The 16,770-nt window shown below is 48.8% G+C and overlaps 1 non-coding gene across 1 annotated transcript; it reads left to right on the top strand.

Annotated features, from left to right (window-relative positions):
• Window positions 1-4,729: 4,729 nt before the first annotated feature.
• LOC100688777 lies at window positions 4,730-16,219 on the top strand. The gene is made up of 4 exons (XR_005370365.1): window positions 4,730-4,852; window positions 5,136-5,432; window positions 9,466-9,513; window positions 15,957-16,219. It is a non-coding gene; the product is annotated as a Bardet-Biedl syndrome 10 (transcript).
• Window positions 16,220-16,770: the final 551 nt, after the last annotated feature.

The raw sequence follows: 16,770 nt of genomic DNA, 5'->3' as shown, positions 1-16,770 counted from the left end.
AGAACCTCTCCATGCTACTCTCCAGGTTAATGCCTGGTTCAGTAAGGGGATTTACAGGGATCCTGCCCCAGTTCTTTGGTATCTGCTTTAACTGGTGGAGTGTTAATGGTGCTATACAGGTTGAAGTATTTTGCACATCACGTCTTAATGCAATAATATATATACTGTGATCACATCCTACATACTGCTTTTGGGCGATTTATTGTTTTGTTGTTGTGTTTTTTTCCTGTTTTGCTTTCTCCATACTCTCTTCCCCTCTCCTTTCACACTGCATCCCAGCCACCCCCTCCCCCAAAGTGAGCAATCCTGTGAGCCACCTACCAGGTAGCCTTCCACATCTTTCACTATGCTTCTTCTAAAATTAAGTAAAAATGTGCATGTATGTTCATACATGTGCATTTTGATTATTTTTAAAAATTGTATTTAAATTCAGTTAATTAACATCTAATGTATTACTGGTTTCAGAGGTGGAGGTCAGTGATTGATCAGTCTTCTATAACGCCCAGTGCTCATTACCTCACGTGCCCTCCTTAATGTCTATCATCCTGTCACCCCGTCCCCTTACCTACCTCCCCTCCAGCAACCCTCAGTTTGTTTCCATTTTTTTGTTTTTTTGGGTTTTTTTTTTTTTTTTTTTTGGTGCGTCTTGTGGAAATTTATTACAGTGCCAGAGCGCTCTAAGTACTTCTTCCCCCTGGGCCTGTGGCCCATTCCTGAGTGTCTGCATGTGTGTATGCGTGCATGTGTACAAACGTGTGTATGTTCACAAGTGTACATGTGCAAGTATATGGTTTTCATGACCAAGAGTGTGATATGAGATATGAGGACAAGAGCAAAATCCTCCTTTGGCTTAGCATCATTCTGATTGGTTTTGACCTTCTGATTGAGACTTCTCTCAGCTTCTTGTCTCACACTGGCCATCCCAGGAGGCAGAGGGACTTGCCTGCTTGGTGAGCTGGGGTGAAGGAACTGTTTGTGTTTCCTCAGCACTCCCTTTCTTTCCCTTGGTTGTGAGAAAGGAAACATGGTCACCTTTACCCCTGCAGACCCGTAAGAAGAACTGGCAATATTGGGACCATGACTGGGTCCATCTGTCTGATGCGGAGGTACAGCATTGATCTGCTTGCTCTCGTTAGCTCCCTAAGCCCTGCAGGCAGTGTAAGCATTATCAGGAGTTACTGTGGGGTCCTGGCTCCCTCACTCTGACTTCCATGTCTGCCTCCCAGTGGAAGGGGAGTAACTTACTGGGTCCCCAAAGTCCCATCCCTGCCACAGACACTGCCAGCTTTTTAGTGCCAATGGTAGGTAAAGCAGCAGCAAGGAACACCTGGAACTGCTGAGCATCTCCCCATGGTCACCTCAAGTGGGCCAGCGCTCAAATGCTCACAGTGCCTGGGCCCTCTTCCCGGACTCCATACATCCCACCAGCCCGGAAGCAGTCCCAACACAGGAATGGAGAAGAGCGGCCATGCACCAGGTCTCAGACAGCTGGGCTCCCCCTGGGGAGATTGGCTGTGAACCCCACAGGCAGCAGAGATTTAGGAATCCACACTAGACACAACCCCTGGAATGGGCTTAGTTTCCCCAAAGAGACCCAGGAGCTGTTACTTGGCATTATTAAATCTTTTCCAGCTCCAGGGTGAATTGAGATTCTTAAAAAGCAAACTGGGAAAACCAGAGTGTTCCATGTGCTTTGCCACTGAACAGCAGTCCTTCAATCTCCACAGGATGGAGACAGGATCACTGACAAGAGAGGGAGAGCTAGCTCTCTGGTTTACAACTGTAGAGCTTCCCGGGGCCCAGCAACATTCCTGCTTGCAGCTGCCAACATCAATTAGCTGGAAGAGTCCAATGCTCCTGAGGAGGGAGCTAGTGACAATGCTTCAATAAAGACAGACAGTGAAGGTGAGCAGAGTGATTAGGTGAAAGGAATGTTTTATTAATTTGGGAAAAGGGAAAGAATAGAAGGGGAAAGGGAAATGAGTCAGTCGTTCTAAAGCGATGGGATGAAGATACTTAGTTTAATCAGCATAGACTCTAAGACCACTGGGCACCTCGCATATAAATAGCTCTCCATGGCTAATTAAGGTCATACGCTGAGATTCTTGCTTTTGTGTCCTATTTAAGAAATCTTTGCCTGCTGCATCCAAGGTGTGAGCCTTTGGAATGGTAATGAGGAAACTGGAGAAAAATACTGAATTTTAGTAATTCCTTCATATACATGCTAAATATAAATATTCACAATATTTTTTAAATATTCACAATATTAAAGATGTATAATATGTAAAATGTTAAACGCGTAAATATGTTGAATATATGAGAAAATGAGCAGTCTAGTATAATGCATTCACATTGTGTGAAGACTAGCTTATAATACCCTAATAATGAGCTAAAGAAAAAGAAGTTACTTCCAAGTGATCTCTTTTTTAATTTGTAACAAATTGCTTCAATCTGCTCTTCCCACAACTTGTTCTGGCAGAGACTCTAGAGTTCAGTCCACTGAGCCTCCATGAGCACGGCCCTTTATGTACCATTCTCCCAGAAACTCCTCCAGGCTGCAGCTTCTCCCGGGATCCAGAAAGCAACCCCGAGAACCCGTCACAGGAACCCACCTGCGAGGACAGTGTCGTCGCAGCCGATGACCTTGCACCAGGTAAGCGTCCTTAGGAGGCGGCGATGTGGCCTGGGGACCTGTGCTGGGCCTCCCATGCTGGGCCACCTGTGCTGGGCCCTGCCCTGCGGTGCTGGCCTGGGCCCCCCACGGGTTACCTGCACCTGCTGTGCTCTGGGCCCTCCGGCCGAGCTGCTGGGGTGGCAGGTGACCTCGGTCTGGGTCTGGAAACAGCGGCCACGTCCTGTCTCCCCGGGTTCCCTTAGGTCAGGGGCCCGGGAGGCCTTAGCTGGATGGTTCTGGCTCGGGGCCTTCGTGAGGGGCCACTGCCCGGGGCTGAAGGATGTGGTCCCCTCACTGACTTGGGCAGCAGCCCCGGCTCGGGCCTGGGCCCCTCCGCGGGCTTCTCGGGTGTCTGCGGGCCGCCCCCAACCCCGTGACCCCTGTGTGCCTGGCTCCCACTGCCGTCGCCTCCTGCTTGTGGTGCAAGACTGCGCAGCTGGAGACGACCATCCTGTCTGGGCCGGCCACAGCGATGCTGACTTGCCCCCACTGCGGGCCACGTCTCTGTGCACCTGCCACCGTGCAGCGAGCTCCGGGGCCGCGGTCGCCGCCTGAGGCCCAGGAGGAAGCCGCACCCACCGGCATCCTGGGCAGGGGCTGGTGGGGGGGGCCACACCCGGTGCTCGCGGGCTGCAGGAGGTGGGGGTCCCTGCAGGTGCTCGGAGTGGGCGGCGCTGGGGGCCGCGGGGGAGGAGGCAGGTCCCGCATCCCGGGTGTCTGCGGGTCGCATCCTGGGCCTCCCTGCAGGTGCTTGGAGGGGGCGGCGCGTCAGAAGGGCACCCCCAAGCTGTGCAGCAGGTGCCCGGGAACCAGACGCGCGTAGTCTCCGCCGCTCAAAGGCACGTGCTCCAGGGGGAAGCAAGGGAAAGCCTCAGGGGTAACAAACCCAGTTGCTTTAATGGACGTGCTGGCCTTGTGGCCGCGCCGTTTTCATCCTGCAAAGACGTTGCTGTGTGAAAGCCAGTGAAGCTCCGCACTGAGGCTTAATACTGGAATTTAAGAGACGGCTGCCTTGTTGCAAAACCGACGGCGGGTATGAAGCCAAGCAGGTGTCCCTGTTACTGGTCCCCCGGGGCCAAGCCCCCTGCCAGTTGCTCTGGCTGCTGCAACAGAGTCCGAGCCCCGACCGGCTGGGACCTCAGGCTCAAGTGTGCTCACTTTGTCCCAGAGGCCCGAGGCCTAACATCAGGGCTCAGTAGGGTGGCGCTCCCTCTGTGGCCCCAGGGAAGACCCTGTCCCTGCCCCTTGCAGCTTCAGGTGGCTCCAGGGCTCCCCTGGCCCGTGGCCACAGCACTCCAATCTTGGGCTCCAATCTTGGGCTCCACAGTCACGTTGTTGCCACCTCTCCTGTCAAATCTCCCTCTGCCTCATTTGCATAAGGACACTTGCCATTGGATTATTTAGAGCCCACGCGGATAATCCTGGATGAGCACCTTCTTGAAAGATCCTTAGAGGAATCACATCATTTGCCATGTCAGGTAACACATCCTCCCCCCGCACCCCCAATATACGGAACACTAGCAGGTTCAGAAGATTAGAATGCAGACAAAAAAAATTTTTTAAGATTTTATTTATTTAGAGAGAGAGCATGAGCAGGGGAGGACCAAAGGGAGAGCAAGAAGCAGCCACCCCGCCCCAGAGGGAGCCCAAGGTGGGGCTGGATCCCAGGACCCCGGGATCATGACCCGAGCCAAAGGCAGGTGCTGAAGTGACTGAGCCACCCAGACATCCCTGAGTGTGTACAGAGCTTTTTGGTTCAGTCTACCGCAACCACCCGGTCCCCAAAGGCTCTGGCACAGCCGTGTTTACGGTGGTGTAAGTTGAACTGAGGGGTCAAGTGCACACACATAACGGCGGAGGTTGTGAGCACGTAGCTGGGGGACAGTTACGCAGGGTTCATACCCAGCCCGTAGGACTCTAGACTTCATGCTTTTAAATCACTAGTCAGTATTGTCACCTTCTTGCCCTTTTATGTGTGAGCTGTCGTCAATATGTTCAAAGTCAGCAGTTACGGAAAGGAAGCCTACGGGGGCGCCAACAGAGACTCGCCCCCCCCCCGCCCCCCCCCCCCACCCAAGTTGGTGCAGAGACGACTGCAGGAGAGTAGCCAGGAGGCTGAATTCATTCTTGCTGCCTCTTTTCAATTCGCAGTTCAGTGTCAGCGTCTCAGTCTGGCAGGTAAAGGTGACCCTGGCCGTCATCTGCCTTCCTGATGAGTTTCGGGGGGGGGGGGTGCCATCGAGTGAGAAACAGCGCTGATGGGGGGCATTCCTAGTCAGCTCTCATTCCGAGAGACAGAAGCTCTGCCCTGCAGGCTTAGGAAGAACACAGAGCATAAATCCTTAAGACTCATGAAGCACTTTATATTTCATAGTCACTTAGCTAAAGTTAATTACCCAATTAATCTCCAAGGATGATGACAAAATGAGTTCTTCTACAAATTATCATTATTTATTAACAGATCAGAAAGCTGCTGAGGATGTTTGGCATGAGTTTCCACAGGGAAGACTGGAGTCACTGAGAAGCCACATTCTAATCCCTTCAGGGCCTCCCAGTGGAAAAGCGACAGAACCCAAAGTCACCGTGGAAGTGGGACCCACGGCGGTAGGACACTGGCACCTGCCCACCTGGCCGCGTGAGAATCGTGAAGTGACGACACCTCTGGAGGCCTCGATTTCTCTGTCACCCTCAACACTAAGAGTTTTGGCCCTGCTCCTCTTGCTGAGTCAACGAGAAAGTCTTCATGGAAATGAAAACGGTAGATTCTGAAAACGATTGAATTGCAGATTAAGTTAATTTAAAATAAATTATAATTAAGAAAGGATGCTTTTATTTTATTTATTTATTTTTAAGTAGTCTCTGCCCTCAACCTGGGGCTTGAACTCACAACCCCAATATCAAGAGCCACATGTTCTACTGACTGAGCCATCCAGGTGCCCCAAGAAAGAATTTTTTAAAAAAGATTTTATTTATTCATGAGACACAGAGAGAGAGAGAGAGAGAGGCTGAAGGAGAAGCAGGCTCTCTGTGGGGAGCCTGACATGGGACTTATCCCGGATCCCCCAGGATCATGCCCTGGGCCTAAGGCAGATGCTCCACCCCTGAGCCGCCCAAGTGCCCCTAGAAGGAATGTTTTTAAGTCATGGGTCTGTTAACTACCATTTATTACATAACTGGCTTTGCTGATTGCTCTGTCATGGCTGAGATACAGGGTCGACGGCAAATGGCAGGATGTGAATCTCACTACCCAAGTGACTTTGGGCAAGTCACATCCTTCAGCTTCCTTTTCCATAATATGAGTATCATGATAGTACCTGCCAGCCAGTGTCATTCTGAGGATTCAGTGAGTCATTAGAGGTACATGCACTTAACGTGTTCCAAGTACACAGCAGATGCTCAATAAACAAATCACATCTACACCATGCATTAGGAACATGGCAATTTTATCACAACAAGAGTATATGAATGTACCCACCATGTTCTCTGCCTGGTACTGCCTGAGCATCCAGCGGACTCACTGACTTCTTCATGCCTTCTTCCCTTTCCTTGATCCCACGCCCCCCATGCCTCTCTGTCTTTCCCCATCTCTCTGTTTCTCTGTTGCTTTGTCAATCTCTCTCCTCTCTACCTTCTGTTTCTTTTTTTTTTTTTAAGATTTTATTTATTCATGAGAGACACAGAGAGAGAGAGGCAGAGACACAGGCAGAGAAGCAGGCTCCACACAGGGAGCCCAACGTGGGACTAGATCCCGGGACTCCAGGATCACGCCCTGAGCCAAAGGCTGATGCTCAACCACTGAGCCACCCAGGCGCCCTCTACCTCCTGTTTCTTTTCACCTTGCTCTTCCTGTCTCCTCACCACCCAGGACAATGAGGGACCCTACGATTGTCTGGGTCTGCTTCTGAGAACTATTTTGTCTCCTGAACTATCAGAGAAAATCAGCCCTGAGAAGGCATATGAACTGACCCTGTCTGTGCCTCTACCCCCACTTTTTCTATCCATCTATCTCTGTCTGCATTCTTCTCTGTTGCCACCTCAGCTGTGGGAGATGAACTCCCTGGGCACTCTGAAGACCTGATGGGGAAGAGGAAAAAAACCTCCGATCCCTTGTGGCTCCTCCTGCATTGGGATATGATTGAGAGACTGTCAATACAATAGAACTACAAGGAGTCAAGTCTCTTTTGTTAGCCCCTGAAGTAGCCATGACTTTAAGCAAAGTATCTCCAAACAGATGTCTAAGTGGACCAGAGATGTGGATTCTAATCAAGACAACTTACGTGAACGTTAACTGAGTATATATTTAGTGACACACATGATTATGATTGTGCTATATGGTAATTAAGCATAAATGGGAAGGAGCAGTGTAAATGACTATAATTAGTATTACTTTTTCACAGCTAAGCCAAATTTCATTTCCCCTTTCCACGCTGCTAATTCGCCAATATCTGTAATCAGTGTCAACGTTGATAATTTCTTGATGTCACATTCCATTTAATCATCCCATCCCATCAACATACACAGATCTGCACACACAGGCATACATGGATATAAACCACACACACACACACACACACACACACACATCCCAACACACACTGCCTGGCCCAGGAGCAACTGAGATATCAGCCACAGATGGCTGAGGTCAACTGTGAATTCCCTTTAAGTCCTGAAATTCTAGTTTATTTCTTTTTGAGATTTTATTTTATTATTTATTCATCCATGAGAGACATAGAGAGAGAGAGGCAGAGACACAGGCAGAGGGAGAAGCAGGCTCCCTGCAGGGGGCCTGATGTGGGACTCCATCCCAGGACCCCGGGATCGTGCCCTGGTGCCCTGAGCCGAAGGCAGGCACTCAACCGCTGAGCCACCCAGGCTCAACTTGTTCTTCTAATAAAATAACAATGATAAGGACAGATGTTTCCTTCCCCTGAATTTTAACTATTTTAACCATGTTCATAGGGCAGATCTGTCTTATTTTTAGTGTCCGGAAGGAAAACCTTCCTCTGCCCTAGCTGGACCTAGAATCAAATTGACATGAGACAGATTAACAGGAGAAAATCAAGTTTAATAGGCATATGTATGGGGAATCCACACAAACATGAAAGTTCAAAGACAATGAGGCAATATGGAGCCTATATGAGCTAAGAAGCCATAGGGCCTAAGGATAAAAAGGGAATAAAGGTCATTAGCAGGAAGGTGAAAGGAGTGTTTGGAAAAGCAAGGTTGCTTTATTATGCAGATAAGATTTTTTAGGTAAAGCAAAATATCTGTTAATAGCTCTCTCTTCCTGGTACAGGCTCTCCTTTCCAATATAAATTTAGGCAGTTGAGGGGGAGGCAGAGAATTTTTCCTACATCTGTTGGGTTTTGATTACTTTTAACTCAAAAGAATCTTTAGGGACGCCTGGGTGGCTCAGCAGTTGAGCATCTGCCTTCGGCCCAGGGCGTGCATGATCCTGGGGTCCCAGGATTGAGTCCCACATCGGGATCCCAGCAGGGAGCCTGCCTCTCCCTCTGCCTGTGTCTCTACGTCTCTCTCTCTTTCTATGTCTCTCATGAATGAATAAATAAAATTTAAAAAAAAAAACTATCTTTACACCACAGTGGCCCATTTTGGAGCAGTGTGCCCTGGGACCTACAATAGGAAAGAAGGAGTTATGGGTGTTGGATACCTAACAGGGAAAAGAGAAAAGAATCAGGAGGCAGGGAGCACTGCCAACATTGGGATGCTTATTCAAACCAAATTTGCTTATTTTCCCTAAGTGACCATGGTGATCATTTAGAAAGTTTTGTGGATTTCAGAAGAAATCTGAGCATCAGGGCTGTGTCCAGCCTTTGCACTAGGGGCTGCTCTCCGAAGAGGCTTTCATTTTCACTGGGTTTACTCCCCACACTCACCAGGCAAAAAGTTCTCTGAGTGGTTCTCCCCTAAGCAATGTCCCCTACAAGCAAAATTAAACTATTTACCTAGGGCGGAGAAAAAGGAGCTTTTGTGAACATAAATAAAGATGAGGGGTGGGCGCTGTCCTGCTCACTGTAATGACCCCATGGGCCAGGTCTGGGCTATTCCCTCCTTTTAAGAGCTGCTCCTCTCCTGCTCTAGCCTTTGGATCTGCCTAGAACACCATCTTCGTCTTGACTGACTCCCTGAGCACAGTGAGTGATCCAGAGATAGGCACGATCAATCCAATCCTTCCCTAGGGGACGCTTGGTGGCTCAGCGGTTCAGAGGGTCTGCCTTTGGCTCAGGGAGTGACCCTGGGGACCTGAGATAGAATCTCACGTTGGGCTCCCTGCATGGAGCCTGCTTCTCCCTCTGCCTGTGTCTCTGCCTCTCTCTGTGTGTCTCTTGTGAATAAATAAATAAATTATTTAAAAAAAAATCCTTCCCTAGGATTTAGCCAACTGCATGTGGGAAAAAGGGTCTCTATAATCTGAGGACCGTACAATCTAAGAGATACTGAGGAACTATAAAGTTTCTACTGTGGCCCTCCATGTCCTTGTCACTGTAGCTTGCACACCCTCTTACCTCAGCCCCTCATTGTTCCTTCCATTTCTCTCAGTAAAATCCAAATTGTCCAAACAATGGCTTCTAATTAATCAGAGTAGTTCCTCCCTTCCCTGAGTACCATCTTTGAACAGATATTCTTGAAACTAGCTGAACTTCAGCTGACCCTGCCTGCTGAAACCCTATAAAAAATTCCACCCATCTTCCCAAGTTAGAACGCTCCTTCTCATGCCGACAGTTTTGAAAAAAGACTTATGCTAATGGTGCTCTTGTTTTTTTCCACAGAGGAGATGAGTAAGAGATGTTGAGATGCCAGCAGCCGGACCACAACTGGTGAGAAGCCAGCCCGGGAGAGGGAATTAACATGGGAACAGGTGCAGGCGGGAGAGGTAGGGGTGGGGGGTGGAGGCAGAGACAGTGAGACCCAATGGTGTTCAAGTTTCCATCCTATTTCTTAAGCCTAGCACATCTGTTATTACCATTTTTTTTGTTATATAAGTGAAGAAGTTAAAATGGTGGGATTTAAAAAAAAAAAAAAAGGGAGAATCACCACAGTCCTGAAATTTGGCTGTACAGACATGAAATGCTTTTTATAACTCTATACTGAAATCAACCCAAATCTAGAACCTCTATATCCAGGAATAAGGGTAAACCTTATCTTGCTTTTTCAAGTAGCTCATTCAACTAGTCACTCCTGGGTAAATGCTCAGTCCGAAATTCAGGGTTCTCCCCTTCACTCTTTGTCAATCCCACTCTTGGGGATGAACGAAGGTGCTGGAGAATCAGGGTACTAAAAGGTAATTTTTAAAAATGTGACTCATATGAATATAAGATGAATTCGTGTCCAAGATTTTATGTTATTGATTATTTCATGAAGACACTGGTAAGAGGTAAAAACTGGTTCAAAGGAGATCACAAGGAAAAACACATCTATAGGCAACCCGGAATCTGAATTGAATTTGCTGAGAGAGGCAAAACTGGCCTCTTCCGCTAAGTAGAAACCGAGGCCTCCTCCCTGGACAAAACGCACCTGCGATTCTTTCTTTCTTTCTTTCTTTCTTTCTTTCTTTCTTTCTTTCTTTCTTTCTTTCTTTCTTTCTTTCTTTTTACACACCTGCGTTTCTAAGAATGGGATTATTCGCATCATCATCAGCCTTTTGCAAGTTACCTTTAGTTTCTATAGACTTGCGGAATAGTCCAGGACAGTGAAAGACACAGAGCCTTGTGGAATCCAGGTAACCCGGGAAGTTTCCAGAGATTTTGCCTAGAATTCCGTCTGTACAGTCTAATCCTCTACACAGGCTCTACAGACTGGCTTACGTACAAGTGACTCTGAATAACTGAACCTGAGACAGTTCCTGCCAAACGACACAATTGCTGCCAAACTAAAAATATTCCTCCGTTTTCATACAGTCCCCAAGCTCAAGTCATGGGCATCGTGACAACACAATAACCACCCGAATTTCTGGGTTTCTCCATTGATTTTCATTGCGGCAGGTTAGCCAGGCACATTGGTTAGCCCTGCCACAGCCCTTGGCTCCCCACCTTGAGATGCGTGTGCAGGTGGAGGGCTAGCTCAGGAACTAGGGTTCTGTGAGAGGAGGGACGAGGTTTCAGATTTCAAACTCAGACAGACTTCTAGCCCCAAGAAGGAAAGCCTGAAAATCATGGAAAAAACACCCTTAAAAACCAGCACCCCTGTGGTCTGGCTCCCACCTGCCTCTTCCACACATTGTGCTTCCATTTGAATATTTCATCCTGACTTTCCGTGTTAGGAAGCATGCTGCATCATTTTTGGTCCAGAAAAGATCAAAAAATGAAAATATGCATGATCTGATGGGATTTCTCCTGAGAACTCATGGTGGATTTACTTACTCCCAATGGAGAGAAAAATTGGTCAAATAAGGCAAATTGAACACTTCACAAGCAGGCGCAAGATCAGCCTCTTAGCTTCCCACCTCGTGGCTGTGACAGAGGTGGGGACAGAGGCTGAGGGTCAGTAACTGCAAAGGCAAAGCCAAATGGAGGTGCCGTGCAGACCCAGATGGAGGGGCGCCAGATAGAATTGTAGACCTCAGAGCCGCAACTACAGGAGCTGTCCGGGTGTGCACGTTTGGTTTACTTTGTCTCTTGTTTTGGGATGGCCCCCTGGGCTTAAATGCCAAAGTTGGTACAGCACCGGGTCCATTGTCACCCGTCTCGTCATCAGTGTTGGGCTAAACACAAGCTGACTGTCATCTTGGCGTCCTACGTCCTCTAGTCCATGGAATTGCATGTTTAAACGGCCATGCTTTGAATCTCGATTCTACACTGTGGAGAGTTCAAGATTTCTGCAAACCCCAAGCTGCATCCATTGCTGGCTCGTTGCTCAGATTGCCTGCTTCCATTAAACTCTCAATCCACTGCACGTTCCACTTCTACGGTTCTTCTCTTCTCTCCATCCTTTGTTACCTCACGAGGGAAACACAGCACACACTTCTCTGATTTCCTCACCAGTGCAGGAAGTTCATATGTAACAGGCATTTATCAAAGTTTAAGGTAACATAGGATGCCAAACAGCACAGCAGATGATTTAAGCTAAAACATGCCTCGTCTTGAACACCCTTGGGGGGACACCTGAGTGGCTCAGTGGGTTGAGCGTCCAACTCTTGATTTCATCTTGGGTCATGATCTCAGGGTCGTGGGATCAAGGCCTGTGTCAGGCTCTGCACTCAGCACAGAGTCGGCTTGAGATTCTCTCTCTCCTTTCCCCTCTGCTCCTCCCGCTGCCCAAGCTCTCTCTCTTTCTCTCTAAAATAGATAGATAGATAGATAGATAGATAGATAGATAGATAGATAGAATCTTAAAAAAAAACTTGGAAAAAATAGATACAGTGAATGTGGTGAAAAGTTGATAAAGTCTAAAACAAGGTGGTTACATAGGGTTTATACCATTTTTGTGATTTTTAAGCTCTACAGTTTTCACAAAAGTTTAAAAAATACACCAATCCTGAGATCTTGAAGCTATTTTGCTATGTTTGTTAGTTAGGGTGACAGCAAGACTGCCCTACCGGAGTCTCCAAAACACGGGGACTGATGATGTATGTGTTTCTTACAGTCTCAGGTAACAGTCTTGAGGTCGACCCTCTTAACACATGTTTGAGCGTATGTTCCAGTATTGTTAACTGCAAACACTATGTGGTACAGCAGATTTCTAGAACGTGTTCACCTTGCACGGCCGAAGGCTGGTACCCGTTGAGCAGCACCTCCTCGCTTCCTCCCCTTCTGCCCCTGAGGACCACCATTCTGCTCTGATTCCAGGGCCGGACAATTTCACACACTTTATATAATGAGATCATAATGAGCTATCACCTCCCACCTGTTAGGTTGGCTATTATCCAAAAAAACAAAAACAAAAACAAAAACAAAAGACAAAAAAAAAAAAAAAAGACAACAAGTGTTGGTGAGGATGTGGAGGAAAGAGCCTCTGTGTGGTGTTGGTGGGAAGGTCAAACCGGTGCAGCTGTTATGGGAGACGGTGTGGAAGTTCCTCAACAAAATAAAAAATAGAACTACCGTGTAATTCGGCAATCCCACTATCGGGTATTTACCCAAAAGAACTGGCATCAGATCTCAAGGAGACCCGTGCCCTCTCATGTTCATTCAGCGCAGCACTATCTACAACAGCAAAACACAGGGACAACAGAGCGTCCCCAGGGGACGAGTGGATAAAGCCTCTGTGTAGACTGTTGACCCGCACCTCCTTGGGGACTCCCCAGGGGCCACGTGAGGGCCGGGGACAGGGGGGACAGGGGGACAGAGGGACAGGCCACTTCCACGGTCGGTGGCGGAGTCAGACAAGCACAGGGACTTAGCCCGAGGATCTCTTGGGGGCTGCAAGGTGAGTAGATTTCTGCACCCAAGGGAGACCTGGCCAGGCCTTAAAGTATGTGCAGAGGCTTTTTTTTTTTTTTTTAATCTTATTTATTCATTCATGGGAGACCCAGGGAGAGAGAGAGGCCGAGACCCAGGTGGAGGGAGAGGCAGGCGCCCTGTGGGGACCCCAACGCAGACCTTGATCCTGGGAGCCTGGGGGACCCCTGGGCCGCAGGCAGGTGCCCAAGCCCCGAACGCCCTGGCAGAATGGCCTGGAATTGGCACTTGTCACCAGCTGCCAGGTGACACCGATGGCGCTGGCCCAGGGACCTCACTTTGACAACCCCAGCCAGGACAGGACCGGCTCTTGCCTCGGGGACAAGGCCGCAGCCCAGCGATGCAGCCCACACAGGGGGACCTGGGCTACGGTCGTGCAGAAAATCCTTGGGACTTCGACAGCAGAAGAGAATTGCAAACTGGGCTCCAAAGCGGCTCCCGGGCAGCACTGAAGAAAAGCATCCAGCGCAGGGAGGATGATGCCGCCCCCAGAAAGGGAGCTCAGCCCCTCCTGCCCTCCGCAGAGGCCACCAAGTTTGGGGAGCAGATTTCAGGACGAGGCGGTCGCCCAGCCCACAGGGAAGGCCCTCCGTTAGGAGGAGGCCCTGCCGGTCGGTGTCCAGGACAGGGTGGGGACCCGGGGGAGACAGGGATGGCTCAAGGGGACCTCCTGCCCGTGAGCCATGGGAGTGAGATGAATGCTCGCATCTTGGAATTCGAGTGAGTATCACATTTTGAAGTCACAGCACTTCTGGCCTCCGGCGGGAACACTGACTTGAGGGCCCTGCGGCCGCTTCCCGGGCTCATCACTTCTTCCCCAGGGAAGGTGGCAGACGGTCGGTCCCACAGTTGGCGGATGTCAGGACGGCCCGCAGCGGGGGAAACGGCGGACGATAGTCCTGTTGTCGCTAGTACGTGTCGGGGGAGTTGGTGTCTGTGCCCAGAGCCGGGCTCATATCTGTCCCCCTTTGCAGATTTGCTCTCTAGATGCTCTCATTAACACCCTCTTCCCCAAGTTGCCTCCTCGGGCTCTGGCACCCCGCCTGGCTCTTCTGGGAGTCCAGTTGCCAATCCCCCAGGCATGTCCAGTCCCAGCTTCATCTCTGACCTCCCCCCATGTCTGATCCCCTCCCCGTCCCTATTTTTTATTCCTTTATTCACTCACTCATCCATTGATTTAAGAAACATTTATCGGGGGCCTACCATGGATCAAGAGTTAGGTGCCGTAGCGGGGCGCTAGAGCCTAGATGGTAAGCAGTCTGTATGCCGGGGCCAGAGGAACAGACTTCATGCTGTAGCTGATGGCGAACCATGACATATTTTAAGTAAAGAAATGCTTAACCGGGTTTGCATTTTATAAAGATGAGGTGGAGATTCTAGAAATGGAATCTATAGGGATCTCTGAAAGATTGAGTGGGGAGGAGAGGAGAGGGCAAAGGAGGAATCAAGATGGTCCTTAGGGGTTTGGGCTGGAGAAACTTGGTGGTTGGGGTACTGTCTTCTGACACGGCTAGACTGTGGAGTTTGGGAAGGAAGGGGCTAGAAATGAGGTTGGAGAGAAAAGAATGGCTTCAATCACAGATATTTTGGATTTTTTCATGTGAGTCCAGAACTAAGGTATAGAGGTGGATGTGTGTGGTTTGTGCCACCCCCCCACCCCCTCAGGAGGTGAGAACAATCCTTGTCTCCTTTTGGCCTCTCTTTTCTGAGTATTCTAGGATGATACCTTCTCTTCCCCAGCCTGTGGTTTCTCCCCTTTCCTTTCCAGGCTACTTAAAATCCAACTGTCATTAAAGGACAGAGAACACTCTACCCCCTGTAAACATCCATTGTATGTGGCTACTCTAACCCGCATTCATAGGACATGGCCCGCCCTTCACACTGAATGTTTGGATGCTTGCTCTGGTGCTTAAAAGATCTCTTAGTTTTAGCTTCCTCGCTACATTAAATTACCGTCCTTAAGGGCAAAACAAATAATCAGTTCCTCCAAAGCCCGTAGTAGGAACCCTAAACTGCTTTACAGACTCAGAGAGTGTTAGAGGGAAACTTTGAGATCACCTTGTCTGGTGGTGTCCGCCAAATCTAACCTCCAAGACATTGTCCATATGCCATTTTTCTTGTTTTAAGACCATAATAGCTATTGTACAATTCCTTTTTCTTTTTAAGATTTTACTTATTTATTCATGACAGACACACACACAGAGAGAGAGAGAGAGAGAGAGAGAGAGAGAGAGAGAGAGAGAGGCAGAGGGAGAAGCAGGCTCCATGCAGGCGTGGGACTCGATCCCGGGTCTCCAGGATCACGCCCCGGGCTGAGGGTGGCACCAGACCGCTGGGCCATCGGGGCTGCCCCACTGGACAATTTCTTATATCAAGTCTCTCCAAGATGCTTTGGGCAATAGCTCTGTGAGTTCAGTTTAGTATCTCTGGTGATTGCCTAAGAAATGAATCAATGATTTAACAGATTTAGCAAACTGCAGGTCCACAGAAAAGTCTTGAAAAACTAGAGAACGTGGAAAGAGAACAAAGCATTCCTTGGAGGTAGAAATGAGGGAACACTGATCTCAATGTCCTGTTAATGGGAGCCCAGGCTGAGAGGCTAGGCTGGGGTGTGACCTACCATCACTCCCCTGGGGCTGGACTCGGTGTGGAATTCAGCGCTGCTCCCCCAAGGGCCTGGTCAGCTCCAGGAGTTACTGCTGAGCCCGCAGGATGGAAGGGAAGGAACCACCATTTGGTGAGACTCTAATATTTACTAGTAACTCTCAAAACATCCTCACTGGGTGTTCTGTTATGCATTATTGCATTTCTTCTCCACAAAAACCTATTTTCATTTGGTTGTCATAAAAATTTTTTTTTTTTAGGTAGTGAAACTGAGACCAAGTGGGGTTAAAAATGTTCCCCAGGTCCACCAAGTCCAAAGTGGCAGAGCCTCTCCAGACTCAGGAAGTCCCGGACCCTCAGGGGTATGTTCATCCCATTTTGAAGAAAAGATTATGGTGCAGCAGGCTTAGAAGGTGCTGGAGAATATAGGGGCCCGGGGCTCACGAAAGCACCGGGCAAAATGAGAGAACGTCTCAAGTAAACTAGAAAATTCTTCCTTCCTTCCTTCCTTCCTTCCTTCCTTCCTTCCTTCCTTCCTTCCTTCCTTCCTTCCTTCCTTCCTTCCTCTTTCTTCCTTTCTTTCTTTCTTTCTTTCTTTCTTTCTTTCTTTCTTTCTTTCTTTCTTTCTTCTTTCTTTCTTTTTTTCTTTCTTTCTTCTTTCTTCTTTTTTTAAAAAAAATTTTATTTATTTATTCATGAGAGAGAGAGAGACAGAGAGAGAAGCAGGCTCCATGCAGGGAGCCCGACGCGGGACTCAAACCCGGGTCTCCAGGATCACGCCCTGGGCTGAAGGCGGTGCTAAACCGCTGAGCCACCTGAGCTGCCCTAGAAAATTCTTTAAAGCCAGTTTTCAGGATCATTATCTGGACTTGGCCACATTCTTTACCCAGCGCTGTACTTCAGTTCTCTAAGTTCCTGTTGCCACAGCCCGACCTTCCTTCTGAGACATCCATCCTCTAAGGGACAGCTGCGGAGATGGGCCACCTGGCTATGAGGACACAAACTGCACCTCTTGGCTCCTCCTCTTCCCTGGAACCTCTATCTAGTTCTAAATTCAGCTACTGTGTTCAACTT

The sequence above is a fragment of the Canis lupus genome, chromosome 15 (assembly GCF_011100685.1).
Source record: "Canis lupus familiaris isolate Mischka breed German Shepherd chromosome 15, alternate assembly UU_Cfam_GSD_1.0, whole genome shotgun sequence".
Taxonomy (NCBI): Eukaryota; Metazoa; Chordata; class Mammalia; order Carnivora; family Canidae; genus Canis; species Canis lupus.
This window is presented reverse-complemented; position numbering and strand designations above follow the sequence as displayed.